Raw genomic sequence first — 10,438 nt, 5'->3', positions numbered from 1 at the left:
AACACAGCCCACACCTTGGTGCTGCCAGTAAACTTTACAATGCCGATGAAATGACGCACTCTACACTCCTGAAAGATTTACAATTTCTAACGATACTCATTCACTGCTCCATCTGATACACGACATTGGAAACTTAGTGCAGGAGGCTGAAAGAAATGAGCAGCTTTAAAACAAAAAACCTGTTGGAGCTCAAAGCTTTCAAAGTCTGAGCCCAGCAGTAAGTTCAGGTTACCTTTATTGTGACACAACTTTGTTACAGCTCCAGATTCCCCCAGGTGTTGAAAAAGTAGCTACTTTTTAAACAGCTCAAGGTCAAAGCACACCCCCCCCCCCAACCACTTTCTTTACTATTGGTCACCACTGACTTGTCCCTTTGTAATTGGATTCTTGGTACAGCCTTAACCCGGAGGAAGTATTGACACACTCAGCGATTTCAACCCATACCCTGTCTCCAAGTAAGTTTCTCCCCGCCCAACTGCCGGGAGGGAAAGAAGTCGGGGGAAGCAGGTGGAGTCAACCACACTGCTGTCGGTCTGCAGTCACGTGTAGGCCAGACCGGGTAAAGGATGCAGCCGGGACGACGGAGTGAATCCTTTGCCACAACAGCAGTTTCCTTCCCTAAAAAGGACGTGACTGAATCAGAATGGGGCTTTCCCCCCCACCCCGCCCGATGGTTTCATTGTTAGATTCTGACCTCCAGATTTCTGACCGAATTCCAAATCGGCTATCTGCTGCGGTGGGATTCAAACCTGGGAGTTCCAGAACTGGGTTGGTAGCCCAGTCCATAATGGCACTCAGTCGCTCCTTCAATCCCCCTGCGATTGCACGTGAACTCCTTGGTGCCTCCGCAGGGTGGCTGCCCGGGTAAAGCCCTTCCCACATTCGGGACAGCTGAAGGGCCTCTCCCCCGTGTGGACCCGCCGATGCTTCACCAGAGCGGAGGAATCGCTGAAGGCCTTCCCACACTCGGGGCAGGGGAATGGCCTCTCCCCCGTGTGGACCCGCTGGTGCTTCAGCAGGTCAGAGGAATTGCTGAAGGCCTTCCCACACTCGGGGCAGGGGAATGGCCTCTTCCCCGTGTGGACTCGCTGGTGTTTCAGCAGGGTGGAGGAATCGCTGAAGGCATTCCCGCACTTGGGACAGATGAAGGGCTTCTCCCCCGTGTGGACCCGCTGGTGCGTGCGCAAGTTGCCCATCTGAGTGAATCCCTTCCCACACTCAGGGCAGTAGAAAGGCTTCTCACCTATGTGGATCCGCTGGTGGATCAGCAGGACCGACGCCTGGCTAAAGCCCTTCCCACACTCGGGGCAGCTGAAGGGCCTCTCTCCTGTGTGGACCCGCTGGTGCTTCAGCAGGGAGGAGGAATTGCTGAAGATCTTGCCGCACTCTGTGCAGGGGAAAGGCCTCTCCTGTGTGTGGACCCACTTGTGGGTCTGAAGGGCAGAGGAATCGTTGAAGGCCTTCCCACACTCGGGGCAGCTGAAAGGCTTCTCCCCAGTGTGGACCCGCTGGTGCGTCCGCAACTTGCCCTCCTGAGTGAATCCCTTCCTGCACTCGGAACAAGGGAATGGCCTCTCCCCAGTGTGGACCCGCCAGTGGGTCAGTAGGGTGGAGGAGGTGCTGAAGGCCTTCCCACACACAGTGCAGGAGAACGGCCTCTCCCCCATGTGGACCCGTCAGTGGGTCTGCAGGTCAGAAGAATAGCTGAAGTCCTTCCCGCAATCGGGGCAGCTGAAGGGCCTCTCCCCGGTGTGGACCCATCGGTGCCTCAGTAGGGCGGAGGAATTGCTGAAGGCCTTCCCACACCTGGGGCAGATGAATGGCCTCTCTCCGGTGTGACTGCGCCGATGAATCTCCAGGGCAGATGGAGCACGGAAGCCTTTCCCGCAGTCGCCACACTTCCACGATTCCTCCACGGGGTGGGATTCCTCAGGTTTCTCCATGACCGAAGCTTCAGCTGTACACAAATACGTGTAGAGCCCCTCCTCACCGTGAATTCCTCTTTCCAGGCTGTACAACTGTTTCTGGCTCCACACTCAAGTGCGCTGCCAACAGTAGGGACACTCACCCAGTCCCACTGATGCTGAAAATGTACTCAAACAAGAACCAAAAAGCTTTGCTCCTTCTCACAGAATCACAGTCAAACACTGTTGCAGTCAGACATTGACAACAAAGTGAGGACTGTAGTTACTGGACAGTCAGTGCTGGAAAAGCACAGCTGGTCAGACAGCATCTGAGGAGCAGGAGCGTCGACGTTTCAGGCATAAGCCCTTCATCTGTTAATTTTGAAACTTCCGTCCTCAGATCGCCAAATACTCTGTAAAAAGAGATTACAAAAGTCATCAGTGTCAGTCCAGGGTAGAAATTCAGAATAAGCATTTCTACTTTCTTTTCTTTAGTTATTCCACAAAATTGAAAGCACCATCTCACTCTCTCTCTCTCGGTTCTCACATTAACGTCTCTGGGAAGTGGGGGGAAAGGAGACATCAAAGCATTAACACCGACACCAGAGAGAAACTGTACATATATTAGTAGAAAGCCAGAGTCATAGAGATACACAGCACAGAAACAGACCCTTCGGTCAATCTCTTCCGTGCCAACCTGATACCCAAAATCAATCTAGTCCCATTTGTCAGTACTTGGCCCATATCCCTCTGAACCCTTCCTATTCAAACACCCATCCAGATGCCAGCATCCACCATTTCCTCTGGCAGCTCATTCCTTACACACATGACATTCTGCATGAAAACGTTGCCCCTTAGGTCCCTTTTAAATCTTCCCCCCACCTTAAACCTATTATCTTCTGGTTCTGGACTCCCCCATCCCAAGGTAAAGACCTTGTATATTTACACTATCTATGCCCCTCATGCGTTTATAAAAAGTCTATAAGGTCACCCCTAAGTCTCTGGCGCGGGAGGGAAAACAGCCCCATCCCATCCCTCCTCACCCGGGTAATTAAGACACATTCCTGAGTTTGCAGAGTCTGCCCCCTCCCTGGAATCACTCCAGTTGCTCGAACTGAACAGATTTTACCCCCACTCCCTCCCAGGAAGAAGAGTTGCCCAGAGGGAGGGAGTTTCACTCTGAAACGGACAGGGCCACTTCCACGTTATGACGTCATAGATGATGCGAGGGGGCGGGGAAAGGCCGACAACAGGCGACTGACTGCGTGGAGTTTGCACGTTCTCCCCGTGTCTGCGTGGGTTTCCTCCGGGTGCTCCGGTTTCCTCCCACAGTCCAAAGATGTGCAGGGTCAGGTGAATTGGCCATGCTAAATTGCCCGTAGTGTTAGGTAAGGGGTAAATGTAGGGGTATGGGTGGGTTGCGCTTCGGCGGGTCGGTGTGGACTTGTTGGGCCGAAGGGCCTGTTTCCACACTGTAATGTAATCTAATCTAATCTAAAAACAGCTCCGCCCACTGCGCCTGCGCTGCCCTGCAGTTTGCAATTGGGTAATCCCTTCCTTTCAGAGAATTCCCAGAGTGTGGAAGTAGGCCACTCGGCCCAAGGAGTCCATACCGACCCTCCGAAGGGTAACCCACCTACACCCATTCCCCTAGTGCTCTGACTAATGCACATCCCTGAGCACTATGAGTAATTTAGCTTGGCCAATCCAACCTAACCTGGACAAAGTTAAAAATCAAACACCCGACAGGTTGATTTGGAAGGACTGGTGTTACCAGCGCTGCTCCTTCATCAGGTGGTTGTGTAGAATAAGATCATAAGGCACAGAATTCATGGAAAAACATTACAGTGTCCTGCCACTGAAATGATATATTGAACAGACCTGGATTAAGTTAGAATGGGTTGCAGGTATCAATAATATGTAAATCCTAGAACTTCCTGTCAGTTACGTGTGTGCATGCATGCATGAGGGAGAGAAAAAGTCTCTTTCCGTGCTGTATATCTCTATGTCTGTACGATAACAAATGCTTTATTTACGTTGGTGTAAATATTGTTGTAAATCATAGCTGGGTACTAATAGTTAGATGTAAGGGAGAGAGTATTCCTCAAGTAGGGCAGTATAAGAATCCTGGGAAATCTCTATTTCTGGTTTACTTCCTAATGAACAAACATTTGGGGGTAGCATGGTGGCTCAGTGGTTAGTACTGCTACCTCACAGCACTAGGGACCTGGGTTTGATTCTGTGTGGAGTTTGCACATTCTCCCCGGATCTGAGTGGGTTTCCACCGAGTGCTCCTGTTTCCTCCCACAGTCCAAAGTTGCGCAGGTCAGGTGAATTCGTCATGCTAAATTGCCCATAATGTTAGGTGCATTAGATAAGGGTAAATATAGGGGAATGGGTCTGGGTGGGTTACTCTTCGGAGGGTCAGTGTGGACTTTTTGGGTGGAAGGGCTTGTTTCCATACTATAGGAATCTAATCTAATTAAGCACGAGCACCTATATATTTAACTTTGTTTCATTTTTCTTGTTTGATTCCATGCTATGACTACACTCTTGTGTCTGATTGGTTTGAGAGACTGGGAGATTGTGGGTTGGGTCTCAATTCACAATGTTTTATTGTTCCAGAAGGTGTAAAGGGGTGGGGGTGGGGTCAAAGCTTCAGCAGAAATCCAGCAGAGCTGAGAGCAGACCCACATTTTACTCTGTTGGAACAGGAAAATCAACAGAGGACAGAGAAACCAGGACCTGAAATCCGAGCTGACACCAGATTACCCTGTGATCAGTGCTTTCATTAGCACCTCTCCCATTGTCTTACTTTCCATTTGACTACCCCCCTCAATTTTCAGGATCCAATCCTTGTCATTCTGAAGCCATGTCTCCATTAGGAGTCACAGATCATAATTATTCTCTTCAATGTGTGCAGTCAATTCATTCGCTTTTGTTACAATGCAGCACACATTCAGACACACCGTTTTTAGTTTCCATTTTTGTGATCTTTAGAATCCAGTTTTGATTGCTGGTATATTTACTCTCCTTGTCCCTTTCTAGCATTCTCTGATGTTCATTTCCACATCACGACATTGCTCACCAGCCTTGATTTGGATTGGCCAGGCTAAATTTCCCAAAGTGTCCATGGATGTGCAGGTTTGGTGGGTTAGCCATGGGAAATGCAGGGTTATAGTTCCATAGTAATAGAAGCAGGAGTAGGCCATTGGCTCATCGACCCTCCTCAGCCATTCATTAAGCTCATGACTGACCTATCCATCGTCTCAGCTACTCCTACCTCCATTGTCCCAACTCCCCTTAATTCCCCTACCATTGCAAAAACCCATCCAACTGTGTCTTGAATATACTTAATGAAGCTGCCTCTCCTGTTTCCTTGGCAGAAAATTCCATAGATTCACTACTCTCCAGGAAAAGCAGTTCCTCCTCATCACTGTCCTAAATCTATTCCCCCTATTGAGTACGAGTCTCATCTACCAGCAGAAATGACTGGATAGGGTAGGGCTTCATCCCCACAGTTCAATGAATTCTCACTTTCCAAGATGTATTCACTCATTCAGTTGCTGTCTCACAAATAAAAGATTTAATTGCAACTTCTTCTGTTCCCAGACACGGCAAAACATCTTTGAAAGCTGCTCTGAAAGTCCAGTCTTCACAACCACACGTCTGCTTTCACCGAAGATGATTAGAGTCATAAGCACAGAAACAGACCCTTCAACCCAACTCATCTGTGCCAACAAGAAATCCTAAATTAATCTAAATCATTTGCCAGCATTTGTCCCATATCCCCCTAAACTCTTCCACTTCATATTCCCATCCAGATGCCTTTGAAATTTTGTAGTAATTGTATCAGACTCCATCACCCTCTTTGAAAACGTTGCTCCTCTGGTCCCTTTTAAATCATTCCCTCTCACCTCAAACATATGCCGTCTAGTTTTGGACTCCCCTACCCTGGGTACTCATCCTATCCTGCCCCTTATAAACATCTATAAGGTCACCCCTCAACCTCCAGTGCTCCACGGAAAATTTTCACCGGCCTATTTAACCTCTTTCTGTGTCTTAAACTCTCCAACTCTGGCAACAGCCTTGAAAAACCTTTCTGAACCCTTTCAAGGTTTCACAACATCTTTCCTGTAGCAGGGAGCCCAGAACTGAATACAGTATTCTAAAAGTGGCCTAACCAATGTCCTGTACAGCCACTCCATGACCTCCTAAGACTCACTTTCAAGGAACCATGAACCTGCACTCCAAGATCTCTGTTTTGTGACACTCCCCTTCACCGTGCCAGTCCTGCCTGGATTGCTTGACCAAAATGCAACACCTCATATTTCTCTAAATTAAACTCCATCTGCCACTCCTCGGTCCATTGGCCCATCCGATCAATTCTAATTTACAGCAAACTCTTTTTCCTCTCTTATTCCCTGGAAGCTGAAAATCTCCATCTCACACACTCTCCCTCCATTCTCACTTTGCTGAACCTAATCCCTGCTGTACCTCATCCTGAAGGGTCTGGTTCATGCTGATTACAGGTGGCACAAAGCTAGTTCCTTTTTTGACTAAAAGCTTTTCCCTGGCTCAAGGAGACTCTGTCCATGACTTTTTCAGAGAGGTAATAAACCAGCCGAGTTCTGATCAGTCTGGTTTGAATGTGGATGAAACGGATTTTGAAAGGCCTTTTGTTTTTATGTAAACAGGTGTGACTTCAGGCCAAATTGGTCATGTTTTAGAAGTGACCTGTATAAAGAAAGGGGAGTGAGCTGAGCAGTTTTAGTTCAGTGTTGAACTGGTTGGCAGTTCAACAGGGAGCTATGTGGAAACTCTCTCTCTTTTCCGCCTCTCAACTTCAACCTATAAGCATGTGTTCCATTTATACTGGTTTTCAAAGGGAGTTGGCTTATTGGGACTGTTGTGCATATTCAGAACAGCATAACTGAGTCTAGTTGGATAGGCTGAGTTCTGTAGGGGTTATTTATTCTGATCTTTGTGTTTCATTGTGTAATTTTGTGAATAAATTTTTGTCTGTTTTAAAATCTAGTAGTCAACCGAGCCAACTTACTCCAGGTAATTTTCACTGTGCACTTACCAAATCAAATTGCAAAGTTAAGGTCTGGGGCTGCCTGCTTAAGAATGTTTTGAGTGGTCTGGCTTAGTCCATAACACAGGCCCACACTCACACTCAGGGGAGATATAATTGAAACATACAGAACATGGAAAGGCCTAAACAAAGTGGGCATTGGGAAGATGTTTCCATTGGTGGGAGAGACCAGAGACTAGAAAAGGGAAGACCTTTTAGAAGGGAGATAAAGGAGAAACTTTTCAGCCAGAGAGTGGTGAATCTGTGGAATTTTTTGCAACATGAGGCTGTGGAGGCTAGGTCACTGAGGGTATTTAAAACTGAGATAGATAGGTTCTTGAGTATCAAGGGGATCAAGGGTTACGGGGAGGAAGTGGGAGAATGAGGTTGAGAAACTTATCAACCACGGTTGTGTGGTATGAGCAGACTTGATGGGCTGAATGGCCTAATTTCTGCTCCTATGTTTTATGGTCTCTTGCTGTCTTGGACACAGTGAGAGAGAATTGGGAGCAGGAGTAGGCCATTTGGTCTTTTGAGCATGCACCAGCATTGAACAGATCATAACTGGATATGAACATACCTACATCTAAGTATAGGCTGGGACTTTTTTCACAGGAGCACAGGAAGTTGAGAAGTTTATAAAACCAAGAGGGTTGTCAATGAGGTGAGTGGCTGGTGCTGTTTCCTTCAGATGGGGGTTTCAAGATTAGGGAGCAAACTTTTAAGGAGAGAGGAGAAAGATTTTAAAAAGACATGAGGAACACCTTTTTTTGAAAGAGAGTAGTTTGTGTGTGGAATCAATGTCCTAAGGAAGTGGTGGATATAGGTACAGTAACAACATTTAAAAGACATTTGGATAAGTACATGAGTAGGAAAGGTTCAGAGGGATATGGGCCAAACTACATGAGACTAGTTTAGTTTGTGAATATATTCAGCATGGACTAGTTGGACTGAAGTGTCTGTTTCTGTGCTGTATGACTTTGTAACTGTTCTGTACTAGTCTTAAAACTATTATTTTTGCCTTCCCCCATCACCATCCACTTTTTTGTTGTCCAGAAATCAGATGAACGCAGGCTTGAATATATTCAATAGCTGCCTGATCACAGAAAGCAATCCCAACTTCTGAACTCTTGCTAATATACCACTTGCCTTGCTGATTGCCAGTCTGACAACTGGCAGTGACTGGTGTGGAAGGATGTTGAGGCCCCTTTGTACATCCACACATCATTCCTGACGAAGGGCTCGTGTCCAAATCACCAACAATCCTGGTTATCGGATACTGCCTGACCTGCTGTGCTTTTCCAGCACCACACTTTTCAACTCTAATCTCCAGCATGTACAGTGCTCACTTTGTCCACATCCCACTATATCACCATTTAAACAATGCACCTTTTTTCTGCATTTTCTTCCACAGCAAAGGCAAAATCATCACATTGTGGTAATGCATTTGCCAATGGGGACACAGACCTGAACCAACACTTGCAGAGCCTGTTCCCCCAACCCCCGATTCACCCCATTTCCTTTCAGTTGCTGCAAGTCAACAACTGAAGCTCAGAATTTAGAAAAGAGAGTGCCGTACTCACAGATGTTGGACAGAGGAAGGAGGTTGCAGTCTGGGGTGAAGTTCAATCTTTATTCAGAGAGAGAGGAGCAACAACAGCAACTTCCGAAACTCATGCTCCAACTTCCGCATTCAGACAATAGGGGCGCTCTGATTGGCAGGAGGACCAGTCTCTTTCCGGTCCTCCAGTGCTTCCTATTGGTCCATCAAAAGAAGGGCGCGAGCCGCGTGCGCGGATACCGAGCAGCTGGCGCAGTTTTCTTGCTGGCTCCGAGGAGCATGCGCAGTGCTTGCTGCCACAGAGACGCTGGAGACCCTGGGAGGTGGTATTACTGACAGATTTGAAGTGTCCAATTGCCAATAGGAGAACAAAGGCTGGAGCCACTTACTTTTCCCCATCTGTGGCTCGACTTCTTAGTCCTTTTGCATTTGTTTGGCTGTTCAACTTTTGTATATCTTTTCCCCGGGGTCGGGGTCCTAAACGAGAGGGCATAGGTTTAGGGTAAGTGGGGAAAGATTTGAGAGAAAAACAGTGTGAAAGTTAACTGGCCTTAAGAATTGCCCTCTCTTACACCCCAACAAAAATACATTGTTCACAGCCTATTGGATCACTCAGTGGGAAGAATGTTGTGAAACTTGAAAGGGTTGAGAAACGACTTGTAAGGATGTTGTTAGGTTTGGAGCTACAGGGAGAGGCTGAAAAAGCTGGGACTGTTTTCCCTGGAGTATTGGAAGCTGAAGGGGTAACCTTATAGAGGTTTATAAAATCAGAGAGGCATAGATAATGTAAATACACAAGATATTTCCCCTGGGGTGGGGAGGTCCAGAAGTAGAAGTAGTTTAGGGTGAGGGGGGGAAAACTTAAAAGTGTCCTATGGGGCAACTTGTTTCACGCAGAGAGTGGTGCGTAAATTGAATGAGCTGCCAGAGGAAGTGATACAATTACAATATTTATAAGGTATCTGGATAGGGACATGAATAGGAAGGTTTACAGGGATATGGGCAAAGTGCTGGCAAAAGAGACTAGGTTAATTTAGGATATCTGGTCGGTCGGAACCGAAGGCTTTGTTTCTGTGCTCTACAATTCTATGATTCTTTTTTGACATAGTCTGAGCCAATTTCACAAGACTAGGAATAGGCCATTCACCCATTATAGCCTGTCCTCACCTGTGGCCCAACTGCTCATATTTCAATGTGAGTTTCAAAAGATGTCTGCAGCTTTTTTTATGAAATTGAACATGCTTTAATAATGTTTCTGAATATATCATTTTAGCTATTCTTAATTTTAAAAATAAGCCATTTCCCAGGTAGAGTCACCACCATCCATTCTCTCTCCCTCTTCTTATCGGTTCCTGAATCCTGGCACCAGGCAGACACCAATGTAATCTGGCCTCCAGCTGGCAACTGCAGAGAACGGAGACAATCCCTGACCCAATCAGAAGGCTGTCCTGAGGGGAATGACTGTCTCCCAGAATAAAGTGTCCGGTTAAGATCCCCCCCACCCACCACCACCACCGTGTCTGCAGCCTGGCTTCCAGCTGAATCTATCTGAGCCGAAGGTCCTCCAGCGTGTGTTTACCCTGGATGATAGCATCCAGAGCCTCCCACCTTCTGTGAGACAAGTGCCACTCTATCCTCTCCAATGTGTGTTATGTCACTGCTTAACTGTTTCCAGTGGCTGAGCAGAGGTTGATGGCCAAGTTCATAACCCATAAGGATAACCTTGGGTGACCCCACTCCACCCTACACTCTCTCACCCTCACACAGACCCTCTCTCATACACATGGTCTCTCTCAGACACACACAAATCCACCAATGCACACACCCTCTCACAGGCTCATACTCCATCATACAAAAACACACACACACTCACACTACTCTCTCATGCACGCACAT

General features: G+C 47.2%; 1 pseudogene across 1 annotated transcript; it reads right to left on the bottom strand.

Moving 5' to 3' along the window:
* Positions 1–393: 393 nt before the first annotated feature.
* Positions 394–8,653, bottom strand: LOC148143065 (uncharacterized; annotated as a pseudogene). The gene is made up of 2 exons (XR_015751098.1): positions 8,565–8,653; positions 394–2,317 (listed from the first exon to the last, which is right to left on the bottom strand). The product of XR_015751098.1 is annotated as an uncharacterized LOC148143065 (transcript).
* Positions 8,654–10,438: the final 1,785 nt, after the last annotated feature.

This window comes from Chiloscyllium plagiosum, unplaced genomic scaffold (assembly GCF_037043375.1).
Source record: "Chiloscyllium plagiosum isolate Xiang-an unplaced genomic scaffold, Cpla_swu_hap1 HiC_scaffold_27, whole genome shotgun sequence".
Classification (NCBI taxonomy): Eukaryota; Metazoa; Chordata; class Chondrichthyes; order Orectolobiformes; family Hemiscylliidae; genus Chiloscyllium; species Chiloscyllium plagiosum.
Note: the sequence above shows the minus strand (reverse complement) of the source record. Positions and strands in the feature narration are given on the sequence as shown.